General features: G+C 40.2%; 1 protein-coding gene and 1 long non-coding RNA gene across 14 annotated transcripts in view; one reads left to right on the top strand and one right to left on the bottom strand.

Moving 5' to 3' along the window:
- The window catches only part of MECOM (MDS1 and EVI1 complex locus), a 635,653-nt gene that overhangs the window by 271,062 nt on the left and 337,111 nt on the right, over window positions 1-27,480 (top strand). The window lies entirely within an intron of this gene.
- LOC138424247 (uncharacterized) overlaps window positions 19,557-27,480 on the bottom strand; it is a 36,555-nt gene continuing 28,631 nt past the window's right edge. The window contains exons 2-3 of the long non-coding RNA XR_011250711.1: window positions 25,826-27,205; window positions 19,557-20,184 (exon numbers count right to left, since the gene is read on the bottom strand). This is a non-coding gene — a long non-coding RNA (uncharacterized lncRNA). The remainder of the gene's footprint in view (window positions 20,185-25,825; window positions 27,206-27,480) is intronic.

The following is a 27,480-nucleotide window of genomic DNA, read 5'->3' on the forward strand; positions in this document are numbered from 1 at the left end:
TGGAAGATTGAACTTTTCTAAGAATCTGTCCAGTTCTTCCAGGTTATCCATTTTATTGCCATATAGTTGTTCATAATAGTCTCTTATAACCCTTTGTATTTCCGCATTGTCTATTGTAGCTTCTTTTTCATTTCCAGTTTTGTTAACTTGATCCTTCTCTCTTTTTTTATTGATGAGTCTGGCTAAAGGTTTGTCAATTTTATTTATCTTCTCAAAGAATCTCCTTTTGGTTTTATTCATCTTTACTATTGTTTCTTTCATTTCTTTTTCATTTATTTCTGCTCAGATCTGTATGATTTCTTTCCTTCTACTAATTTTGGGGGGTTTTTGTTCTTCTATTTTCCAGTTGTTTGGTGTAAAGTTAGGTTGTCTATTCGATGTTTTTCTTATTTCTTGAAGAAGGATTGTATTGCTATAAACTTTCTTCTCATAACTGCTTTTGCTGCATCCCATACGTTGTGAGTTGTTGTGTTTTCATTGTGATTTGTTTCTAGAATTTTTTTGATTTCCCTTTTGATTTCTTCAGTAACCTGTTGGTTATTTAGAAATGAGTTGTTTAATCTCCATGTGTTTGCATTTCTTACAGTTTTTTTCTTGTAATTGATATCTAGTCTCATAGCACTGTAGTTGGAGAAGATGTTTGATATGATTTCAGTTTTCTTAAATTTACTGAGGTTTGATTTGTGGCCCAAGATGTGGTCTATCCTGGAGAATGTTCCATGTGCACTTGAGAAGAAGGTGTATTCTTCTGTATTTGGATGGAATGTATGGAAGATACCAAAGAGATCTGTCTCATCTAATGTATCATTTAAGATTGTTTTTCCTTATTAACTTTCTATTTTGATGATCTGGCCATTGGTGTGAGTAGGGTGTTAAAGTCTCCTACTATTATTGTGTTACTGTCAATTTCTCCTTTTATGTCTGTTAGTGTTTGTCTTATGTACTGAGGTGTTTCTATGTTGGGTGCATAGATACTTACAATTGTTATGTCTTCCTTTTGGATTGATCCCTTTATCATTATGTAGTGTCCTTCCTTATCTCTTATAATCTTTATTTTAAGGTCTGTTTTGTCTGATATGAGGATTGCTACTCCAGCTTTCTTTTGCTTTCCATTTGCATGGAATATATTTTTTCGTCCTCTCACTTTCAGTCTATATATGTCTTTAGGTCTGAAGTGTGTTTCTTGTAGACAGTATATATGTGGGTCTTATTTTTGTATCCATTCAGCCAGTCTGTGTCTTTTGGTTGGAACATTCAGTCCATCCACATTTAAAGTAATTATTGATATCTGTGTTTCTATTGCCATTTTCTTAATTGTTTAGTGTTGATTTTGTAGATCTTGTTTTTTTCTCTTGTATTTCTTGACTATGTCTTTTTAACATTTGTTGTAAAGCTGGTTTGATGGTACTGAATTCTCTATACTTTTGCTTGGCTGAAAAGCTTTTTATTTCTCCATCAATTTTGGATGAGATGCTTGCTGGGTACAGTAATCTCAGTTGTAGATTTTTCCTTTTCAGTACTTTAAATATATCCTGCCATTCTCTTCTGGCCTGCAGAGTTTCTGCTGAAAGATCAGCTGTTAAGCGTATGGGGTTTCCCTTGTATGTTACTTGTTGCTTCTCCCTTGCTGCTTTCAGTATTCTTTCTTTGTTTTTAGTCTTTGTTAGTTTGATTAGTATATGTCTTGTGTGTTTATCCATGGGTTTATCCTGTATGGAACTCTCTTTGCCTCTTGGGCTTGATTGACTATTTCCTTTTCTATGTTGGGGAAATTTTCAACTTAATCTCTTCAAAAATTTTCTCATACACTTTCTTTTTTCTCTTCTCCTTCTGGGACCCCTATAATTTGAATGTTGGTGCATTTGATATTGTCAGAGGTCTCAGACTGTCCTCCATTCTTTTCATTCTTTTTGTATTATTCTGCTCTTTGAAAGTTATTTCCACCATTTTATCTTCCAGCTCACTCATTCATTCTTCTGCTTCAGCTATTCTGATATTGATTCCTTCTAGAGTTTTTTAATTTCAGTAATTGTGTTTTTTGTCTCTGTATGTTTATTCTTTAATTCTTCTAGGTCTTTGTTAATTGATTCTTGCATTTCCTCCATTTTGTTTTCAAGGTTTCTGATCATCTCTATTATCATTATTCTGAATTCTTTTTCAGGTAGTTTTCCTATTTCCTCTTCATTTATTTGGACTTCTGTGTTTCTAGTTTGTTCCTTCACTTGTGTAGTGTTTCTCTGCCTTTTCATTAATTTTTTTAAACTTATTGTGTTTGAGGTCTCCTTTTCCAAGCCTTCAAGGTTGAATTCTTTTTTCCTTTTGGTTTCTGCCCTCCTAAGTTCGGTCTAGTGTTTTGTGTAAGCTTCCTATAGGGTGAGATTTGTGCTGAGTGTTTGTTTGTTTGTTTTTTCCCTGATGGGCAAGGCTGAGTGAGGTGATAATTCTGTCTGCTGATGATTGGGTTTGTATTTTTATTTTGTTTGTTGTTTAGATGAGGCTTCCTGCACAGGGTGCTACTGATGGCTGGGTGATGCCAGGTCTTGTATTCAGGTGGTTTCCTTTCTGTTAGTTCTCACTATTTGATACTCCCGACTGAGCGACTTCACTTTCACTTTTCACTTTCATGCATTGGAGAAGGAAATGGCAACCCACTCCAGTGTTCTTGCCTGGAGAATCCCAGGGACGAGGGAGCCTGGTGGGCTGCCGTCTATGGGGTCACACAGAGTTGGACATGACTGAAATGACTTAGCAGTAGTAGCAGTAGGGTTAGTTCTCCGGTAGTCTAAGGTCTTGGAGTCATTGCTCCCACTCCAAAGGCTCTGGGCTCGATCTCTGATCAGGAACAATGATTCCACAAGTAGTTTTTCATGACATTAAGTGAGATTAAAACAAATATTCAAAAATGAGAAACCAAAGATGAACCCCAGACAAATGGCAGTGACAAAATCAGGCAAATAATAATTAAAATTATGCAATATACACATATACAGATACACCAATGAGCAAAGTCAAAACAGTCCAGCAAAAATAAAGTACAGTAGATTAACATGGTGAACAAAGGAAATAAAAAAATTATATTTACCAGTTAAGAGCAAAGCTAACTAAAGCACAAACTGGAAAACAAAACTAAAGCAAGGTGCCAAGTGAGGATTAAAGCAATGAAAACAAAACTAGCAAATGTGTTGAGAAGAAAGGAAAGAAAGAAAAGAAAGAAAGAATAGATATGTGAAGTTAAATAGAAATAGATGAAGAAGATTTATATACATTAAAGATTAACTGCAAGGGGAAAGAACAATAGGAAAGGCAAACAAAGAATAAATGTACAAAAATATAATAGGTTAAAAAAATTAAAAGTATAGAAAAGGTTAAAAAAAAAGACACACACACACACACACACAAATCGAAAACTCCACAGAACTGTAAAAGCCCAACGTAGAGGCAGAGGTTTACAGCAACAATAAAAAAAATATGACTGAGAAAAAAGAAAAAAAAAGCTCAAAAGCCTAATTAGATTTCATTGTGCCAATAAAATCAACAAGTACAATAGAGGGAGAAAATAAAAGGAAAAAAATCCAAAATAATCTACAAAACAAGTCAAAACATAAGAATAATAAATATTTTTCTTGAGTCACTGCTGTCAGAGTCCTTTCCCTCACTGGGCATCATAGTCCACCTCACCTCCCTAGGATGCCCTCTAACACTGTGCTGATCTCTGGACCTGCTGTGGGGGCAGCTCAGATTCTAACTGGTCCTACTTCTGTGTGTTCTTACCTCCAATGTCCATAGCTATCAGAGCTAGTATGTTTTCTTTTGTGGGAGCTCTATATTCCATAGACACTGAGTCTGGCTAGTTGATCTTGTGGATTTAGTCTGCAGCTAGTACAGCTGGTGGGAAGGTTTTCGATCTTCTTAAGCCACTCTGCCCCTGGGTTTCGATTATGGTTTTTTTTTCCACCTCTCCATGTGAGTCGTCCACTGGGGTTTGCTCCTGAGGCGGCCCTGGAGGACTGGGGTTTGCCTCTGGAAGGGCCAGATGTGGAAGTGGTGCAACTGCTTGGGTCACAGGGGTTCTGGCAGCACCAGGTACTCAGGGGAGTTGGAGGCTAGGGCGGCAGGAAATATAGTGCTCTAGAAAAGTATGGCAACCAGTATTGGCCAATATGCTCCAGTATCCTTGCCTGGAGAACCCCCCTCCCTGACAGAGAAGCCTGGCAGGCCACAGTCTACTGGGTCGCAAAAAGTCAGACACTACTGAAGTGACCCTGCGCGTATAGCTGCAAGACTTCTCTTGCCTGTGGCAGCTCTGCCCCAGTGAGAGTTGAGAGTGAAGGTGGCGCAGCTGCCTGGCTAGTGGGGACACTGGAGGCGCCAAGTGTGCAGGGACATGGACTGCTTCTGCCACAGGAGTTATGGCCCTAACAGAGTCTTTTTTTGAGCCTCTTGTAGATGGCAATCAGAAGGCCTCTTTGTCCAGTCTTTCTCTGTAGCTCTGCCCCTACAGGCACTCAGAGGGGTCCCTTGCCTGGAGTCTCTCTGTTGTTCGGCACGTCAGGCACTTAAAGGGACACCCTGGATGGGGTCCTACTATGTAGTTCGGTGCATCAGTCACTTAAGGGGCACCTTGACTTTATTTATCTTTTGATAATTTGGGTATTGCAAACTATGGGAGGTGATGGAACTATTAGAATAAAAAGGAAATAGGATGATATGGGAAGATTACGTTGGGGTCCAAAAAGTCTGGGTTACTGGAAGCCTAAGGGTTAGATACGTAAACTGTCTGACTGTTCAGTTCAGTTGCTCAGTCGTGTCTGACTCTTTGCGACCCCATGAACTGCAGCACGCCAGGCTTCCCTGTCCATCACCAACACCTGGAGTCCACCCAAACCAAGGTCCATTGAGTTGGTGATGCCATCCAACCATCTCATCCTCTGTCGTCACCTTCTCCTCCCGCCTTCAATCTTTCCCAGCATCAGGGTCTTTTCGAATGAGTCAGCCCTTCGCATCAGGTGGCCAAAGTATTGGAGTTTCAGCTTCAACCCCAGTCCTTCCAATGAACACCCAGGACTGATCTCCTTTAGGATGGACTGGTTGGATCTCCTTGCAGTCCAAGGGACTCTCAAGAGTCTTCTCCAACACCACAGTTCAAAGCATCAATTCTTCAGAGCTCAGCTTTCTTTATAATCCATCTCTCACATTCATACATGACCACTGAAAAAAACCATAGCCTTGACTAGACGGACCTTTGTTGGCAAAGTAATGTCTCTGCTTTTTAATATGCTGTCTAGGTTTGTCATAACTTTCCTTCCAAGGAGTAAGGATTAATTAATTAATTAATTTCATGGCTGCAGTCACCATCTGCAGTGATTTTGGAGCCCAGAGAAATAAAGGCTGATACTGTTTCCACTGTTTTCCCGTCTATTTCCTATGAAGTGATGGGACTGGATGCCATGATCTTCGTTTTCTGAATGCTGAGCTTTAAGACAACTTTTTCACTCTCCTCTTTCACTTTCATCAAGAGGCTCTTTAGTTCTTCTTCACTTTCTGCCATAGGGTGGTGTCATCTGCATATCTGAGGTTATTGATATTTCTCCCAGCAAGCTTGATTCCAGCTTGTGCTTCCTCAAGCCCGGCGTTTCTCATGATGTATTCTGCACATAAGTTAAATAAGCAGGGTGACAATGTACAGTCTTGACGTACTCCTTTTCCTATTTGGAACCAGTCTGTTGTTCCATGTCCAGTTCTAACTGTTGCTTCCTGACCTACATACAGATTTCTCAAGAGGCAGGTCAGGTGGTCTGGTATGCCTATCTCTTTCAGAATTTTCCACAGTTTATTGTGATCCACACACTCAAAGGCTTTGGCATAGTCAATAAAGCAGAAATAGATGTTTTTCTGGAACTCTTTTGCTTTTTTGAAGAGACAGCAGATGTTGGCAATTTGATCTTGGTTCCTCTGCCTTTTCTAAAACCAGCTTGAACATCTGGAAGTTCACGGTTCACATATTGCTGAAGCCTGGCTTGGAGAATTTAAAGCATGACTGTACTAGCGTGTGAGATGACTGCAATTGTGCGGTAGTTTGAACATTCTTTGGCATTGCTTTTCTTTGGGATTGGAATGAAAACTGACCTTTTCCAGTCCTGTGGCCACTGCTGAGTTTTCCAAACTTGCTGGCATATTGAGTGCAGTACTTTCACAGCATCATCTTTTAAGATTTGAAATAGCTCAACTGGAATTCCGTCACCTCCACTAGCTTTATTCGTAGTGATGCTTCCCAAGGCCCACTTGACCTCACTTCCAGGATGACTGGCTCTAGGTGAGTCATCACACCACTGTGATTATCTGGGTCATAAAGATCTTTTTTGTACAGTTCTTCTGTGTATTCTTGCCACCTCTTCTTAATATCTTCTGCTTCTGTTAGGTCCCTACCATCTCTGTCCTTTATTGAGCCCATCTTTGAATGAAATGTTCCCTTGGTATCTCTAATTTTCTTGAAGAGCTCTCTAGTCTTTCTCATTCTATTGGTTTCCTCTGTTTCTTTGCACTGATCGCTGAGAAAGGCTTTCTTATCTCTCCTTGCTATTCTTTGGAACTCTGTATTCAAATGGGTATATCTTTCCTTTTCTCCTTTGCTTTTCACTTCTCTTCTTTCCACAGCTATTTGTAAGGCCTCCCCAGACAGCCATTTTGCTTTTTTGCATTTCTTTTCCATGGCGATGGTCTTGATCCCTGTCTCCTGTACAATGTCACGAACCTCAGTCCATAGGTCATCAGGCACTCTGTCTATCAGATCTAGTCTCTTAAATCTATTTCTCACTTCCACTGTATAGTCGTAAGGGATTTGATTTAGGTCATACCTGAATGGTCTAGTGGTTTTCTCCACTTTCTTCAATGTCAGTCTGAATTTGGCAATAAAGAGTTCATGATCCGAGCCACAGACAGCTCCCAGTCTTGTTTTTGCTGACTGTATAGAGCTTCTCCATCTTTGGCTGCAAAGACTATAATCAATCTGATTTCGGTGTTGACCATCTGGTGATGTCCATGTGTAGAGTCTTCTCTTGTGTTGTTGGAAGAGGATGTTTGGTATGACCAGTGCATTCTCTTGGCAGAACTCTATTAGCCTTTGCCCTGCTTCATTCTGTACTCCAAGGCCAGAATTTCCTGTTACTCCAGGTATTTCTTGACTTCCTACTTTTGCATTCAAGTCCCCTATAATGAAAAGGACATCTTTTTTGGGTGTTAGTTCTAGAAGGTCTTGTATGTCTTCATAGAACTGTTCAGCTTCTTCAGCATTACTGGTCGGGGCACAGACTTGGATTACTGTGATGTTGAATTGTTTGTCTTGGAAACGAACAGAGATCATTCTGTTGTTTTTGAGATAGCATCCAAGTACTGCATTTCAGACTCTTGTTGACTATGATGGCTACTCCATTTTTTTCTAAGGGATTCCTGCTCACAGTAGTAGATATAATGGTCATCTGAGTTAAATTCACCCATTCCAGTCCACCTTAGTTCACTGATTCCTATAATGTCAATCAATGTTCACTCTTGTCATCTCCTGTTTGACTATTTCCAATTTGCCTCAATTCATGGACCTAACATTCCAGGTTCCTATGCAATATTGCTCTTTACAGCATGGAACCTTGCTTCTATCACCAGTCCCATTCAGAACTGGGTGTTGTTTTTGCTTTGGCTCCATCCCTTCATTCTTTCTGGAGTTCTTTCTCTACTGATCTCCACTAGCATATTGGGCACCTACTGACCTGGGGAGTTCATCTTTCAGTGTCCTATCTTTTTGCCTTTTCATACTGTTCATGGGGTTCTCAAGGCAAGAATACTGAAGTGGTTTGCCATTCCCTTCTCCAGTGGACCACATTCTGTCAGACCTCTCCACCATGACCTGCCGTCTTGGGTGGTCCCACGGGCATGGCTTAGTTTCATTGAGTTAGACAAGGCTGTGGTCCCTGTGATCAGATTGGCTAGTTTTCTGTGACTGTAGTTTCAGTCTGTGTGCCCTCGTATCCCCTCTCTCAGTGCCTACTGTCTTAGTTGGGTTTCACTTACTTTGGACGTGGGGTCTCTCTTCACGGCTGCTCCAGCAAAGTGCAGCCGCTGCTCCTACCTCTGCCACAGATTAGCTCCTCTCGGCGCCTCTGCTGACCTCGGGCGTGGGGTAGCTCCTCTCTGCCACCTCCCCTGACCTCCAGCCTGGGGTAGCTCCTCTCGGCCTTGCTCGCATGCCATTGCAGCTGCTGCGCTTTCTGTGAGTCTTAGTTATTTTTTAATCTGTCCAATGGGGTTATTACCTATATATACCTGTTTATAGTTTTTTTTTTTTTTGCAAAGATTAAATGAGATAATGGTTTAAAATGTGTAACATCATGGCAGTCTGGCATGTACTATTCAGTTAAAATGAAAACTTAATTACTTTTCATGTTCTCAATGACCTTCTCCAACTTCACAATATCATAAGATATTATGAAGCCAACTTCATAATATCTTCATCAGTCTTCAGCGGTGTTTCTTGAATTTACATGGTACTATGATGATTATGGCACAAAGCAAGCTTTATAGATGTGGCTCTTTCTAGGAATTTACTTCCACAATCACAGAGAGACTGATGGATTCATAGAATATGATCTGGAAGTGACCTAGAGGGTTCTCTGCATTCAGAAATTTTACAGAGGAAGAAATAGATTCCCAGAGATATGAAAAGATTGCTTAGAATTTTCCAGTTAATTAGTGGCAGTGCCAGAAACAGGACCTGGGTTTCTAGAAGCCTCATTTATTCTTATTTATTCACTCTTCTTGTTTAAGAAGCAAAGATTATAGCTGTATATCCTAAGAGTTGTTTTTTATTTCAAAATATTTTAGTATTTAAAGATGCACAGCTAATCAGAAACAAAACAAAACAAAACCCAACACCTAATGTATGTATGAAGTGAGCCAATGTGATTATAGTGTAAAAATATGAGTCGTGGTGCCAAAACATGACTCAGGAAGCCTTCCCAAGCTAACCCATAATCTTCACCATTTCACATACCTCTCCCAATTATCTGATAAAGTCAATTGAATTTTTCTTATTCTTGTGCAAAGTACTCTGTAAACACAATTCTAACCCATTCTCGCTCTCCTTGTCTAATCAGAGTCATTTCTGTAAGTTTCTCTGATGTAGAAATTTTAGAGCCACCACTAAGACTAAACTTTTTCTCATTTATTTATGCAGATTTTCAGAGATTTTTAAGAATTCAAGAGGTAGTGTATTTAGGGGAAGAGAGTTAGACATCCAAGCACTGAAAACTGGATCACAGTAAGCATTAAAAAGGACCTAAAGGTTATATTCTTTTCCAGTGAGTCAACTCTTCACATGAGGTGGCCAAAGTACTGGAGTTTCAGCTTTAGCATCATTACTTCCAAAGAAACCTCAGGGCTGATCTCCTTCAGAATGGACTGGTTGGATCTCCTTGCAGTCCAAGGGACTCTCAAGAGTCTTCTCCAACACCACAGTTCAAAAGCATCAATTCTTCCGTGCTCAGCTTTCTTCACAGTCCAACTCTTACATCCATGCATGACCACTGCAAAAACCATAGACTTGACTAGACGGACTTTTGTTGGCAAAGTAATGTCTCTGCTTTTCAATATGCTGTCTAGGTTGGTTGTAACTTTTCTTCCAAGGAGGAAGTGTTTTTTAATTTCATGGCTGCAGTCACCATCTGCAGTGATTTTGGAGCCCCCAAAAATAAAGTCTGACACTGTTTCCACTGTTTCCCCATCTATTTCCCATGAAGTGATGGGACGGATGCCATGGTCTTCGTTTTCTGAATGTTGAGCTTTAAGCCAACTTTTTCTCTCCTCTTTCACTTTCATCATTTAGTTCCTCTTCACTTTCTGCCAGACTCTGATGCTGGGAGAGATTGGGGGCAGGAGGAGAAGGGGACGACAGAGGATGAGATGGCTGGATGGCATCACTGACTCGATGGATGTGAGTCTGAGTGAACTCCGGGAGTTGGTGCTGGACAGGGAGGCCTGGCGTGCTGCGATTCATGGGGTCACAAAGAGTCGAACATGACTGAGCGACTGAACTGAACTGAACTGAAAGGTTATATTCGGTGGCTCAGGTGGTAGAGAATCAGCCTGCAGTGTGGGAGACCTTGGTTCAATCCCTGGGTTTGCAAGATCCCCTGCAGAAGAGAATGGCTACCCACTCCATTATTCGGGCCTGGAGAATTCCATGGACTATTCCATGGGTCACAATTGGTTGGACACAACTGATCAACTTTCACTTTTTCACTTTCACAACATATATTTCTAACTATGGCTGCTTTGTTATAGACACATGGTACTATTTCGCTTCCCAAGTGGCACAGTGGAAAAGAATCTGCCTGCCAATGCAGGAGATGCAGATGTGAGTGCAGTCCCTAGGTTGGGAAGATACCCTTGGGTAGGAAATGGCAACCTACTGCAATATTCTTGCCTGGAAAATTCGATGGACAGAGGAGCCTAGCAGACTACAATTCATGGGGTTGCAAACAGTCAAACATGACTGAGCAACTGAACATGCATGCATGATACTATTCATTCTGTTTATATTGTTCTCGAATATTCCAAGAGGCCAGCAACAGTCACTGGAAGCTTGTTCTACAAGACCCAGAGTTTATTCCTAGTGCACAGACTGTAACCTTACAGAGCAAAAAATGACCTAAGTCAAAAATCCCCAACATAATTAAATTTAGTATTACTGTACTTTTCCTTTTTTATAGCCTTCATTATTACAACATATACAAGTTAGTTATGCATGTCAAGGTCTAGTCATGATTTTATTAATCTGTTATGAACAGATTCTATAATGGTACCTTTACCTTGTAGACTGATATCTCTTAGAGGCCTTTGTGATTTAAGAACTATCTAAAGAGATGCAGAGACAGAGACAGACATAGAGATAGAGATGAGAGAGGTAGAGAGGAAGCCAGACAATAAAGAAGAAAGCCTCCTGACCATATTGTCTAGCAGAGCAAGGGAGCTTTATAAAAGCTGTGACCTGAAAGCATTGGTAAACTGTTATCTCCCCCTGGGAGAAGCTGGAATGGCCGTTCCACTGTGCTATATAACTCTGGGTGTTCATTAAAAATTCATTCAAGGCTAAATCATATCACTGAACAATGAGTGTGAAGGCCCAGATCTGTGTGTCTGAGACAGGAGGCCATATCAGGGCCAGGTTCTTTATGTAGTGGTGTCTGTGTCAGACAGACAAGCGAAATGGGAGGTTTCCTTGGAGGCTTTTGTAAAGCTCTGTGCTTCTTCTGGGGGCTCGATTAGAATAATCAGCGGCCTTGGGAAATTCACACGGTTTTGGAGGGGCTGTGATCCATCATCATCCATCATACTTGTGCGCTGGGTGACTGAGGAGCCAAATACCAGGCTGGCGGGGTGGCCAGAGCCCTAGCTCTGCGTGGAGCTCCGGGTCTGGGGCAGTGCTCCAGGAAGGCAGGCAGTGGGAGGGGAGGTGGAGGCTGTAAGGGAACCAGCCCCACCGTCAGCCTGTGCTTGAAGGGTGGTGGTGGGGGGTGGGGCTCCCTCTTCCTGCAGTCCCCACAAGCAGTCGTCTAGGAACAGGAAGTAACTGTGCTGCACTTTGGGAGATTTGTAGATTGTTTGCTTTGGATTTCCTCAGCTTAATTTGTGTTTGACTGGGTTTGTTTGGAGTTTATTTCTAATTTATTTTGAGTTTGTGTTTGTTTGCAGGCTTTAACAATTTTGAAAAAGCTCTCCCGAGTGCTTGCTGTTTGACCTTCCTTCTGTGTGCATTTAAACTGTGGGAAGGATTGGGTTCTGTCATGTCAAAGAAGGAAAGATAGTGTTATGGTGTGTGTGTTTGTGTGTGTGTGTGTGTGTGTGTGTGTGAGAGAGAGAGAGAGAGAGAGAGAGAGAGAGAGAGAGAGAGAGAGAGAGAGAGAGAATGTGTGTTTTGGGGGGAGATAACCAATAAAACCCTCACTACATATTCCTTGTATCCCTTTGTTTTTTCAAACTCTTTCTAACCTAGGAAGAAATGTGGTTTTTGATTATTTTCAAAAAATGTTTCAAGACTCCAGGATTAGAAGAATTCTGTATAGTTCTATAGAAAAGCATTTATTACAATATGATCTCAGAGCCAGTCTGCTAGAGAGTCCTGTCTAAGATTCGGGTGATCAATAGTGACAATTTGGTCCCTTAGACCCTAAGCAAAGTACTTTGGCAGCCAAGAATGTAAATTTTTACCATTTTCCATTTTGACTTTTCTCAGGAAACTAGGGAGTCAAATCTAGGTGTATGTACACATTATTACCAATTATATATAGTATAACCATAAGTCCCAATTTTATGTTTATCAGTTAAGAAGATGTACTCAGAATTTGCCTTCTGTTTGAGGAGGTTAACTCTCAAAAATAAAAAAAATAAAAGAGAGAAAGAGAGAGATTCCTGTTTTAAAAAATCTGTGTCTTAATCACTCAGGCTTGATATAAATTAATATAGAACCCCTGCTATCTTGTTTTTATTTTACTTTGTATTATTCACTTTTGATGACCATCGAATCATAAACACATGCCTTCCCTAACAGAGATGTTTACTGCTATTCTCTTTTGGATGGTGCAAATAAGTCTGTAAAACAAATAGATGTCTTCTAGTTCCTTCTTCCTTCTTTTATACGTATTAAAATGAAAATCCAAAGCAGCATGCCTAGAAGTATATTGCAATTTGACAGGATTTCCTTTGTGTGCCTATGAGAAAATATGACTAGTGAAAAAGGAAGTAGATACAGTATGTGCATGTGATGCTATTTGATTGGTATCTGTTGCACCCATTGCAGTGAGACTCTTGGGATGTTGAACCTAAATTAAAATAATCGTAAAAAATGTCAAACAATAATAAATAAAACTCAACTTCCACCCTCTCTCCACCCTCTCCCACCCTCTCAACTTCCACCCTGTTTTCCCTTTTCTCTTTTCTTTCACTGGGAAAATACACAAGTAAATAATATCAAGCAGATTGGCCACTTTTGGGAAAGGAAGCACCTGGGCTCAGCTGGGCATGCACCCCCCGCCTGCTCCCCCCACCCCCCATGCCATATGCTTGGAGTTTTGGTGTCCTGGGTAGAGGGCAAGCAGAAAAGAGTACTGCGTAGAGAATGTAGACTTGCAAGATATCCTGTATATTCACTTACTGGGTTTTAAAAATTTATCTTAGTAAATTAGATTTATTGAAATTATTTTTTCTTAAATGTCTCAAATGTGGGGGGCAAAATTACATCTAGGCTAAATTTTGTCTGATAAATTTGTCAAAACCAATGAGATAAGGAGTTGTTTGGAGCCTTTCCTGTGGAATTCTATCTCCAGCAACATTGAACCATTGTTCAAAGGGACTGTGTGTCTGGTAAACACCTTATGAAGCCAAGTATCTGAGTTAAGATGACCAGGATATATTGAACAACTTACAGTGCAGGAACTTAAGAGTGATCAATGTTTAAAAGTATAGCTACTAATTTGAAGGAATGAGGCTTGGTATGGTATCCACATTCCTTACGAGTCTATTGGACCTAGTGAAGCTATCTTAGAATGCCTTATGTGGTATTTTCTCTATTTGTACTTGCAAGAATGACATTTTTTTTTCTCCTGTCCTTATGTTGGTTGATGGTAGGCTTTTCATGAAATCTTCCATCAAGGGAAAAGCCCCTGGCTCTATAGTGCCTGGACTCTCTAGGTGTTCAGAGTTCTCTTGTTGCCTCCTGACTGCCCAGGGCTCCTAGTCCAATGTTTGGCAGCTCAGACTCTGTGTTCTCATCCCTAGAATGTGTACTATTCCTCAGCATGGCAGATCCTACTGATCACTGATAAACTGACTCACAATGTAGTATATTGGTTTATCAGGATTATTTTATACGCCTATTCCCTACTCCCTCACCAAATTCTCTCAATTTTCAAGTCTCCCTCTCTCTTTTTTCATCCCCCACTTTCACTGTCATTTTTTTTTTAAACCCTTTATGGTCTTTCTCATGGATTTTTGAAATAGCTCCTGACTGATTCATCTGCCTTCTATGTCACCCCCCTTAAATATCTCCTGTTTTTTGAGTCAGAGTGATCACCCTCAAACACAGCTCTGATTTTTCCATTCTCCTCCCTGAGACTCTCCACTAGCGCCATATTCATATAGGAGAAACGTCAGACTCTAGGACATGGCATAGAAGACTTCGGCTCTTTGGCTCTGGTTCATTGTTTCTTTTTTTCACCTATCTACCTTCTTTTGGAAGGAGATCAGCCCTGGGATTTCTTTGGAGGGAATGATGCTGAAGCTGAAACTCCAGTACTTTGGCCACCTCATGCAAAGAATTGACTCATTGGAAAAGACTCTGATGCTGGGAGGGATTGGGGGCAGGAGGAGAAGGGGACGACAGAGGATGAGATGGCTGGATGGCATCACTGACTCGATGGACGTGAGTCTGAGTGAACTCCGGGAGCTGGTGCTGGACAGGGAGGCCTGGCCTGCTGCGGTTCATGGGGTCACAGAGTTGGACACGACTGAGCGACTGAACTGAACTGAACTGACTGACCTTCTTTCTCCCTATAAATCAGGCGATATTGAGAAACCCTTAGTCTCATGCTCATACTAAACTGGGCACACTTTAAAGATATGCTCCTTCTTTTTGGAAGGGTTTTTCTTCTTTTATCGTTTCTCTGGGAAACTCCTTTGAAACTATCTTTACTCCTTCACACCCTACTTAGATGTCACCATCCCTGGGCAGCCCTTCCTGACTTTTCTCAGAATGGACTCCTTTCTCTTCTGCACTCTGTATGTAGTAGTTTGTGGATTGTGGGTACTACATTTTATTCGCACAGTTTGTTTCTCTCCTGGACTGTGGCTCTTTGAAGCCAGGAATAAGCTTAGTCATTTGGGGCTTCTAGAATGCAAACTCAGTGTCTGTGTGGCCTGTAGATTTTTAAATGCCTTTTGAAAAGAACAGACTATCAATAATCAGGAGGACTCTTGGAGCTGATTTTGCCTTAACCCAAAGGAATGATGATTAATTGGGGGAGGGTGGGCTTCAGGTATGAGAGCAAGTTGGTCAGGAATATATTTTTGGGCTGGGGAACACAGCTTAAGACAGGCACAGTCTACCACATCCACAGGAATGGAGGGGAGGGAGTGTGAGCATCACGTGTTGTCTGGGGTTTGGCAGAGTGGAGACATCCATGCTGATGGTGCCCAGATCCCCGCACTTAACAGCAGACCCCATAGGTCATTAAAGGCGAGAGCCTATCTAGGAAGATTAGCTGGAGGAAGTGCTTTAGCCACGGAGCAAACAGGCAGTCACTTGATTAGAGCCTCAGACGTGGCATGGCACTGTGGTGTTGGATTTCCATCTGAACCATTACTCGGATATTTGAGATTGTGAGCTTCGGTTCTAACCTGACCTTGCATTTGATTTCTCAAATCCATGCATCAGAAATTGGCCTTCCTCACTTCTCTCAGACCACATTTACCAGGAATGAGTTCTGTATCCTATGTTTTTGAACATTTGAAAGGGATGCTGAGCATTAACCCATATGGTGTTTGTTTAGGTGGGGAATCCTAAATAGCTTCTTGCACAGGGAGGGCACAGTAGCAAATATATCTTTACAGTAATGTGTTTTAAATAAAAAAGGCTCCATATTTTCCCTTGTGTTTGAATGTGACATTCTTGATCATTCCAGACCCACCTGTCTGAGAACACAGGAATCAAAAACAGGAGTCACTCTCAAATTTCACCTCTATTTAATCCATCACAGGAACATACTGGCTTTTCACTGTATATATAGAAAAAACCACACCAGGACATTTAAACAAAGTGACACAGATCATCAGCAGATCAACTGGGAATGACGGCTCAATCAAACAAATGTATGTTGAGAATTTCCACAGGGCAGCTCTCACGGCAGCCAAGCCAAATTTGTTTAGTATACATGAGTTGGCTGCTTAGGAACATTCGCTATGCTGTGTGCCAGATGATGACTTTTCTAGGTAAACATCCATTTAGCAGCATATACCCATCCATGAAAGTGTTGGGGTGATTTTGATCTATTCTCCCAGACTCCTGAAATTATGACTTCATTCCACTGGCAGCCAAGTACCAAATCCACACATGGACCATTTAGGATTAAAAAAAAGGGGGGGATGGGCAAGCTATACACTTATTTCAAAATGTAATAGAACCATCCAAAAGGTAGGAGAAACTCCATAAAATTGACAGGCCATTTCACTTTTCTGACAAGTAATAAAGCAAGCCTCATTAAAATGGATGTCAAATTACAGGGCAGGGAAGCAGCAGGGAAAATACTTACCTTGTTCTTGGTATTTGAAATAGAATGTGGAGTATTAATCCTACCTCAGTCTAAACTTCCTTCTAAACTACCCTAAAAAGGAGACATTCCTTTTTAGGGTAGGGGGTTGGGGGCTCATTTATTAAACTGGAATTTCAGAATCAGATCCTACAAGTAAGAATACTTGGATTCTTCAGAAAAGGGCATTTTAAAATTTGTGCTATTAATTCTTACATTTGAGCAATTTCTTTATTTTTTAAAGGTGTCACTTAAAGAATAGAAGATTCTATTTAGCACACTCTTTAAGCTTAGAACAAGAGTCAACAGTTTATTTAAAAAACAGAGAAACAAAACTTTCCAGTAGAATTTTCAATCTGTGCTTACTTTCACTGGCTATTGTGAAATTCTGCTTGTGCTCTGTAAAGGTCAGCTCAATGCTCTAATTTATTACCCCAAAATCTCTTTCTGATTCTTTTCAACTAGGGAATTCTCAACTTCAGATATTTTCAAACAGAAAGCTTGAGAATTCCCTTTTTGGATCAATTGCCTGAAATTTGTTGGAAAAGATCATTGTTTCCAAACTTTAATCTCCTCTAGAAGAGTACTCGGCAATTATCATTTGATGAGCAAGTATTGTGAATGGTCAATAGTCTAGAAATCCTCTAAAAACATCTCTTTTTCTGTGGTTTCAATGACTTTTGTGGATAATAGCTTCTTTAAAAAATCTGCTTAAGATTCAGAGCTAGGGGAGCTACAAAGTACAGCTTTTAAAAATGAAACTCCTCATAATTAGCATTTTCTAAAGTTGGTTCAATTTGAATCTGAGTATTGACTATATTCATAGCACTGGAGGAAGGTATAAAGATAATCTAAACGCAGCCCTTGTCTTCAAGTAGCTGAAAATCAAAATGGGGAAATAGACATGAAAGAAAACTAATTATAATAACATCAGGGTAAATGAGAGAATAATATATACTGAGGTACATTCTATATACCCTGGGAACCAAAAATGAAGATGCTTACTGTGGTTGGTGAGATGATGGATATGTAGATTGGAAACCCTTAGCAGATGAGACAACATCTAAACTGGATCTGAGAGATTTCAATATATAAATCTTAAATGCTGCCTCCTCCATGAAGCTCTCCCTACCTAGAATAGTCACCTATCCCCCACATTTGTTTCATTTTCTCCTCAGCAGCTAAGACTCTCTCATATTTTCCATCTGTGCTTTAGTTCCTTTCTCCCTCCGTTAGTCACTCAGTCATGTCTGACTCTGTGTGACCCCATGGACTGTAGCCACCAGGCTCTTCTGTCCATGGAATTTTCCAGGCAGGAATACTGGAGTGGGTTGCCTGCCCTTCTCCAGAGGATCTTCCCTACCCAGGGATCAAACCCAGCTCTCCTGCATTGCAGGTGAATCCTTTACCCTCTGAGCCACCAGGGAAGCCCTTTCTCCCTCTGTCTACCAGGTTATAAGGTTCTTGAGATCAGGGGCGTTGCTGATTTTGCTCACTGCTTGCTCTTAGAGTACGCTTCTAGAGTACACTCCACTAGAGAGCAGTGTGATGGAGAATGAGGGAAGCACATTCGAGAATAGAAGGTTGTCAGGGAAAACAGTGCAGAGAAACCAAATTCTACGGGGTTTTAGTGAACCCTTGATAGACTATTGTGACTAGATTATAAAATGTGTTAAAGGCATAAGATAGGAAAATTGGTTATGACCAATCATGAAAGAATTTTCCAAGGTCTCCAGAAAGCTGTGACCAATTTGTAAGAAAAAAATTGATGAGCTCTAGAATGAGTGTGCTTCTTGATACCCAGAATAAAATTTTATTGGGAGAAGGATACACCTTTAGTGGCATATACTCATCCAGGAAAGCAACTGTATTACATGTTCTTCAGTCCCAATATCCAGGTTTTAAAATGGAATACAGGGAATTTTTATATTTTTAAAAATTTTTAATGAGCTCCCAAATGTGGGTAAATTGGAGGCCATTGTTAAATCCACAGAGAAAACATTGATGTGAGGGTACTTAGAGCTTTAGTGACTTGAGCTTGGGACAGAATAATCTTAGGGATATATTGTACACAAAGGTTTTCTTTAAATATAAATAAAAAATAAGAACAAAAACCTGCCATGTTCCCACATGCATTTTACACAGTCATAAGAATACTGTTTATCAAAGCAGCTCCCAGGTACTGGGATGAACCAGAGGCTTTCAAAGTGTTGATTGATCACTCTTTGCTAGCAGTCCACTAGGCTTACAGAGCCACTCCAAAGTCAACAGCCTGGAAGAAAATGATACAAGACTTGGAACAAAGGCTGGAATGTTAGGTTAGCAACTGCTTTATGTTGCAGTAAATATGTCAATTAATATTCATACATGTTTAGAGGCATGATCTGGTAAGAGTACAGAATCAACTGCATATGACTCTTCCATTTTCTACCCCAAAGGAATCCTGGCTACTCCTTACTTTTGCATAATAGAACTTTGAGAGAACTCTGGCTGGGTTTGCCTGTGTTCCTACTGCTGGACTTCTTAAAAGTCCTGGGAATGTTATCAGGGTAGTGTGATATATGTACAGCCTGAGAGTACTTGTCTCCTTCTTCATTCACCAGCTGAGACTTAAGAAGTGTTTTTGGATGTTCACCAATTACACCATAGTAATGGAAGAACAAGAAAATTCTTCATGTTCTCTTATTGAATTCTTTTATCTTTCAAGGCACAGGTTCTTTTTGAAGCGTTGAAACGAATATTTGTAGGAGAAATTGAACTGTCCTACGCAAAAGATAGGGAAAGAGATAAATTAATCCCATGACTTTGGTGGGAGGATTTCTGCACTAAATAGGGTACCATGCTCCCTGTCTTCATCACCTTATAGTCAAAAGGGATTTTGGTGGTGGTGTGCTTTCATAGGTGGTGCAGTGGTAAAGAATCTGCTTGCCAAGGCAAGAGGCATGAGAGATGTGGGTTTGATCTTCCTGGGTCAGGAAGATCCCTGGAGGAGGAAATGGTAACCCACTCCAGTATTCTTGCCTGGGAAATCTCATGGGCAGAGGAGCCTGGCGAGCTACAGTCCATAGGGTTGCAAAGAGTTGGACACGACTGAGTGACTGAGCATGCACACAGGCATGTGCTTTCATAACCTTTGCTACTTGGGCACACTTGAATTTGGGGTGTGCCAATTGCCTGATCCTTCTGTGACTTACCACATGTTTATGCAAGTTTTTTCCTTATTTTTTATGTGTTTTGACTTAATGTAAATAATGCTGTTTTGGGAGAATTTACAATGTACCTCTTTTCCATCTAGAAGAAAGAAAGTCTGCTCATCTGGCTTTTCTTTAGCTAAGTATTTTCATTTGACTTTTTAAGCCAGCTAAACTTTGAAGAAAAATGCAGATATACCCTATTGTTTGAAATGGTATAGAGATTTAGGAGGGTTAATTTAAAAACTCACAAATCCTTTGCACTATGCAAATTGTGACCTGTAACCTTTTTTTTCCCAGGTGACTTATTTTGACTTAACTATGTCCAAATAAATGTGTTTATTTGGGAGAGCTCAATGCTACCAAAAACTGACATGCTAAGCATCTCCTGTGGCTCATAATATGTATGAGAGATGTGGACCACCCTCTGTTTTCTCATTATGCCAAATAATGGAAAGTGGAAATCACTCTAATCCTTTCTTCTGTGTCTGCTGTACCTCTGCAAATATGATAAACTCAATCCAATTAAAAGTCATTACCTCTCCAAGGCTCAGCCACAGTCTATAACGTTCTGTTTCACAATCCTCTCAATTATCTGTCTTCATCACAGGTGGAATGTTTATAGCCATCTTCCACTTCAGTTTTCTCTTAACAAAGAGGAAAATCACTTTTAAGTGTTGATTATTGTAGTTCTGGTTTTCTGTACCATACACTTGACTCTATTCAATGCAGCTTTATATTATACAAGTTAATTCTTCCTGGTCATTTGTCTTATCTCTCTGACTAGACTGTAAGTTCTTTGAAATCAGCAATTTAACTTTATTCTTTTTTGTGATGCCCCCATGGTGCTTTGCGTATAAAAGTCTTATTGACTAAATGATTAACAGTTTGCGATATGTGTTGGATCATAGTTGTTAAGATTTAATAGTAGTGATGAGCATTAAAAAGTTGAATGGCGTATATATAGTAATATAACAACAATAGCAACAAAAGCAGCACAAATAAAAACAGCATAAGGCTTGTTATTATATAATTATTTCTTATGTTTCAGGAATCTCTCCTGCCCCTCAATGGATTTTCTTAACATCATATACTTCTGATAGAATGAAAACTTCTCCAGTTTTTCCTCTCAAGCAGTCATAGTTTATGTAGGCTTACATGGGCTGATCCACAATATATTTGACTCGGGATCCACAATATATTTGACTCGGCAAGCATATTGAATGTTTAGATGAGTAAACTGATAATTTTCTGGCTTATTCAGCTCTGAGATTCTACAATGCTATGAAAAATGGATATTTCAATCAATTATTTCATCAACTAAGCAACATGATGCCAAAAGATTTTATTTAGCTTAACTTTATTTAATAGCTCAAATATTAACTATACTCAATAGCTATAACCTATTTAAAAGCAGTTTGTTAAAAAAGATTCATCGGAATAAATCCATAAAATGATCATCAGGAGCATAAAACAAATCATTAAATTTTGCTTATTCAGGAGAATTATATTAATACCTAGATCTAAGTAAGAGTAATTTTATATATTTTTAAAGAAATAGGCAGCACAGTATTATATATATATATACTATAAAATATGAAGTTACAAATATTTGGTTTTTGGTATTCCTTTTTTTGTGAAGCACCTTGATGAATAAATAGAATCTTTGTTTTTTTTTTTTTTTACCATATAAATGCAGCTCTCAAAATTTATTTTTCTGCTTTTGCTTTTGTTTAAGTTTCTTTGACCATCATAGGCATATATGGATATTATTTGGGAAAGGACCATCATCGGTTGAGTAGTGTGGGACACCAGAATATCTAGTCCTGCCATTTTTTCTGACAAACCTTGCTTTAGATTGGAGGCTTCAGAGTAATCTGGCCAGTCATCCCTCTGTATACAGCACTGTTCTGAGGTCAGCCAGAACTATCTCTGGTCTGTTTGGCACAACTTTCAATTCAGACTGGAAGATAATGTTGTGGTTTGGGCCGTTTATAGGCTGGTGGGAGTTTTACTGGCATCACAGCAGTCCCACCTGGCTTACAGGAGAACTTTTAGTCTCTTTTTTCAGTGAAGTAGACCAAGCAGAAGTACATTTTTTACTAGTTACTGACAGGGAAACCATCCACTTCTCCATGTGGTTTTCTCTTGGCTTATTTTGTAATGAAAATGTGGGCAAGGCTGTTTTAGAACCTGTTGGTTTCATCATTTTATGAGTTATTTAGAAGGTGTGAGAATATATCATGCCTTTCTTTTTGAAACTTATATTACTGTGAAGAACTTGGTGCACCTCAGAAATGCATGTAAACGACAACTGCATTTCCACCAAGAATGGAAGTAAGAGGTTTATTCTTGCCTGTTATATTTTTAAATTGAGGTTTAATTGTCATTATACTAGCTGGAGAAGGGAATGGCAGTCCAGTCCAGTAACTTGCCTGGAGAATCCCACGGACAGAGGAGCCTGGCAGGCCACAGTCCATGGGGTCGCAAGGAGTCGGACACGACTGAGCAATTAGCACTATTATATTCGTTTCAGGTGTGCTTATTTGATATTTACATGTAATGCAAAATAATCATCACAATAAGTCTAGTTAACATTGTCACCATACATAATTATAAATTCTTTTTTTTTGTAATGAGGACTTTTAAGATTTACTCTTAGCAACTTTCAAGAATGAAATACAGTATTATTAACTATAGTAATAGGGCTTCCCTGATGGCTCAGATGGTAAAGAATCTGTCTGAAATGCAGGAGACCCAGGTTTGATTCCTGGGTCAGGAAGATCCCCTGGAGAAGGGATGATAACCCATTCCAGTATTTTTGCCTGGAGAATTCCATGGACAGAGGAGCCTGGCAGGCTATAGTCCATGGGGTTGCAAAGAGTTAAACATGACTGAGGTGCTAACACACACACATTATTAACTATGCTATTATTAACTAGTCACCATGCTGTACATTGCATCACTGTGATTTATTTATTTTATAACCAGAAATTTGTACCTTTAGACGCCCTTCACCCAGTTCATCGACTTCTGTAGATTGGCCCAGAAGTAGTTACTTATATTCAACTCTTTTACAGTCATCATTCTTCATAATCTCCTTTTAGATCTTATTTTACCACATAGTCATATACCTGTTACCATCTTTGTCTTTATTACTCAACTCTAGGTTTCTTGAGGGCAGAAATTTGATCTGATTCAAGTCTATACATAGCCATAGCAATTTGCACAGTCCTAGGTACAGCATGGTGTCAAATCATTGTTTTGGAATGGGTAAATGACTAAAGTCTGAGAAGCAGCATCTTGGGCAAAGAATATCACCCCTACACTTCAATTATCTAATTCTTCTCCTTATGCTAGAAAAGAGTTTTAATCTGGGCACTTTTGTAGTCTATCACAAAATTTCAATTGGAATGTGCGGTTGAAGCAGTCACACACAACTGGTAAAGTCTGGGACATCTGTTTAATCCTTCACTGTCATAGTTTGGAACCCACCAAAGATTTTGAAAGTCAAATGTATATTTATTCCACAGAGGAAACTTTATCAACCAGTACAAAAGTTTACTGGCACTAGCTGGTGATATAATGGGTAGTTTAAATCCTGCTAACTGCAAATAATTTTTCAACAGTGTTTATGATTGTGGTAGAGTTTAGTGAGGCAGAAGTACAGATAACATAAATATTTCAACAAAAGCCGATTGTACTGGAGCCATAAATAAATTAGACCCAGTTTGTAAATAAATTTAGTTTTTGCCAACAAACATTTATAATCCTCTCTTGCTGCAAATGATAATTTATATAGAAGAGGTCCTGAATGCCTTTCTTTAAAAGTCAGTTCTCATTAGGAGGCAGTGCCTGGTGCCCGTCAAGTGTCTTAGACTGTGTGACTCAATTAGACATGAAGGATACTGTACAGACCACCTAATGCTACTAGTTATTGTACATGTTGATAATGACAATTTCCAGAGATCATACATAGCTTGGGAGTCTATGAAGTTGTCATATTATATCATTCCCTTAAATACGTAGCTTGTGTTACCACTTAACAATGTTGAAATTACCCCCTCTCAAATCATAAGTGCTATTTAATGTATGTATATACTTATGCATGACACAGCTGTTCATATTTTCCCTGAAAACATTTTTTTATTAACGTGTATAATGTTTTCTCAAATTAAAAAAAAAACAAACCTTCACGTTTTTCAATGACATTCCATCCATCCCCACGGTTTTGAATGATTTTACGTTTAATATGATGTAGTATTGCGAAACTCAATATGGGGGCCTTTAGAGTTTGAAATGGGGGCAGAAAATTGCACTTCTTGGAACCATCTAAACTTATTTTACACCAAAGATGCTGTATTTGCAGTGGGACCAGAGTCCATGCTGAAATCAGCTGAATCAAGGAACTTTCCCCACAGAATCACTTTAAGATCAGAAGTCATTCTTGTCTTTGTTACCAAGCCTTGTGAGAACAAGGATCATTGTTCATTTTCACATAAAGCCTAATTTTGAAACCAACTAAATTTCATTTTGGGGGTACTCTCTGCTCTTTGTCAAACTCGGAGTGTGGTTAGGTTAGGCTTCTATTGCTTGTTCACGTTCCTTTTTATCGGCAAGCCACTGCTACAACTCCCTCTTCTGCCAGACAAGCATAATTATTTTCTTTTCTTTATGTAGGATTCCTGGATATAAGAAAGCTCTTCTGTTTTGTAGCAACAGGGAAGGTTCTGCATCAAGTTAGCTGTGAGAATGAATTTGAACTTACATTTCCACTGTTTATTCAATTCTCCGGTACACCTATCTTTGTTTATTATATGGCAGAAAGTGGAGGGCAATCTCATCTACTTTTTGATCTTCATCTTTGCAGGGGTTGTTCTGAATATTTTCAGCCAGTTTATATTAGAATTTGGTCTCCTTGCTTCAAAATACATTCCCCACCTTCTTCCTTTAACTTGTAGCTCCTGAGTTTTGGTCTCTCCTTCGGAGGCAAGAAGGATCTCTGCCAAAAGCCACCAAGCCACACTTAGGTAATTATAATAAACAAGTTGGGGCTCTCATTTCACATGCAGAGCTGAATGAAGCAGAGCTGTGGTCAAAGAGATCCCAGTTGCTCCTCTGCTAGCAATGGCACATTAATGCGCTCGCATGCTCCCCTCCCCCACTCCAACACTTTTTTTTTCTTTTTTTAAAGGAAGTAAATCAGGTCACTCTTTAGCATGTGAAGGGCTGTAGCTTTCTTCTGAAACCACCATCAACAACATAAACAAATTAGAGGTAGTAAACCACACATTCTGCCCACACATAAACCACAGTCCTCACCAGAGGGCAGTCTACTTAATGTGAGAATAACAGCCCAGTTTTAAAAGCCTCTACTGGGAATAAATTCCAGTTTCACTGGTTAGAACAAAGTTGGGCAGCCAGAGTGTAGGCTCTCCTAGGTTACATCTTGGGAGAGACCGAAGTGGAGAGACCAGGAAATATATTTTATAAGCTTCTGGTACACCAAACTTGGACCATTCTTTGGTTTTCATTATGTAGAACTGGGACTGCTTGAGTGGAATGGACCTGGGGCTGAACTTGTCCAATGTGCTTATTTTATGGAAGGGGAATCAGAGACCCCTCAAAAGCTATGACTCTCAAGCGCTCAAGGTTACTCTGGGCAGGGAAGACATATTGCTGAATCCAGACCTCCATATCCGGGCATGTACCATTCCTGCTTTTCCTGAGTGCAAATGGCATAGTTTACAACCGCCAACTTGACCCATACAGGAGTTATAAAATATTCCCTATACCTTCCTGATGCTGATACGCTTCCTTTCCTGACAATGGTGAGTCCTCAACTAATGTGTCCAGCCCTAAACTAATGTGTTCCGTCATCAGTAAATTCCTGCCTGTGATAGTCTTTTCTTAAATACCTGTTTAAACAGTAATTTAGATAAGAGTGTCCCATTTGTGTGCAACAGGAAATGCCTGCCTTCTTTTAGATATGCTGGCAAATAATTACTGTAGATATGGCTTGAATACTGAAAGGCTGTACTCTGGTCATTTCAGACTGCCTGAGAGCAACCACCCAGTCTGCTGCAACATAATTTCAGGGCATTTCTATTTTACTCTAAATGAATCTGAAGGAAAATCACTTTGGGGATATAAAAAGCTTAGGAGAAAAGCCATCAGGTCAAAGGTTGCCTAAAGACTCTAAAAAATTTGTCTTACTAGAAGGGAGTCACGGCACAAAGTTATAATGTAAGAGAAACCATATCTGATATGTGATAAGTCTGTTCTTACCTGGTCATTCCAGTGGGTATTGGAGATCCTGTCTCCCTTAACAACAGAATGAGCCAAACATTAACCAGGTCGTGTTTTTCCTTGGAGTAGTACCCATACAGCTTTAATGTCTTTATTTTAGCTGTTTTAGATCTGTAAGTAGATACCAGAGGGTTTCTTTATTGGTGCCTCAACTGTGAATTTTCTGGCAATTTCTTTCCATAACCCATTTTAAAAAGCTTAGTTTCATCTCTGATGAGGAACTTTTGGAAGCGGTCAAACTCATTTCATAAGAACTTAGAAGCTACCAGTTAAATTCACAAAACATACTTCTTTAGTGAAATGTCTGTGAAATTTTGAGAAGAGTGGAGAAACTCTTAACCAGAGTTAAAACCCCAGGATAAGTGAGAGGTATGCCGCAATCCAATGAAGAAGACAAACGTTTGTTCACTGATTTGGTCCTTTACTTTCAACCCCTGTGGTATTTTTTGCCATCTTCCTTGCTTGCCTCCCAACACTCTTTAATACTTTTAGGGTCTTTTTGACAGCACATACATAAAATATTTTTAGAAAACACTGGAGGAAAAAATTCCACAAGGAAGAAATGGAATACTCTGGTACAAGGAAGTAGCAAATACTAAAGGTGCAAGGAAGTTAGAAGGTAATTAAAAAAAATTCCATGTGCCAAGCCATGTTGATACATTATTTCACAATAAGTAGTGCTCTCTGGAGACACGGATTCTTCAAATGCAGTCCAGTGTTAACAGATTCCGCAATGTCTACTTGTTACTCCTCTTTGGAGGCAGCACATTCTAAAGACCAGTTCCGTCAGCAGCCTCCATCCTATTCATGCTTGCTAGGTCGCTTCAGTCGTGTCTGACTCTTTAAGACACTATGGACTGTAGCCTGTCTGGCTCCTCTGTCTATGGGATTCTCCAGGCAAGCATACTGGAGTGGGTTGCCATGCCCGCCTCCAGGAGATCCTCCTGACCCACGGATCCAACCCACCTCTCTTGCTGGGATCTTTACCAATAGCGCCACCTGGGAAGCCTATGAGATGCTTCGATTTTCCCAGCCTGTGCCTCTGACCCTTACTACGGTCCTTCACAGCTAGTTTGAGTCAGTTTTCTGGAAATTCGTTTCCCTCACTTTTACTAGTTTCCTTTCTTCCTTTCGTTGGGATCTTAAATTTCATTATCTTGGGGCCATTCTCACAGACTATCCTGCTGGCCGGTGCACAGCCTCCTTCTTTGTTCTGTTTGTGCATCTGGCATGACTTGGGCTCCACCCTTTCCCCAAGCCCAGCACATGGTGATTGGCTGCGTCGCTGGTGCAGAAGAGCTGGCTCCCAGGTCCTCCGCTTCCTCGCCAACAGGCCTGGGTCACCGCTCTGGAATTGTCCTAACAAGGGAAGAAGAGCATGTCCGGTTTGAATTTTGGAAGGAAATTGATGTCTTCCCCCTCCCCTCTCCGCCCCTCCATTAGCAGGCACCGACTCATGGACTCGTGTTCATGCGCTCACGTCCTACCAGGAGGTCCCTGGTGGGGCTTGAGGTTTGGCAGCGCCTGCCTTGCTCGCGGAGCTGGGCACGCATCCGCCGCTTGCAGCCACGTGTAATCCTTCCTGTCTGCTCGCCACTTGGGCACAAAGTCCCAGCGCTCGGGCCCACCCTCTT

Source organism: Ovis canadensis, chromosome 1 (assembly GCF_042477335.2).
Source record: "Ovis canadensis isolate MfBH-ARS-UI-01 breed Bighorn chromosome 1, ARS-UI_OviCan_v2, whole genome shotgun sequence".
Lineage (NCBI taxonomy): Eukaryota > Metazoa > Chordata > Mammalia > Artiodactyla > Bovidae > Ovis > Ovis canadensis.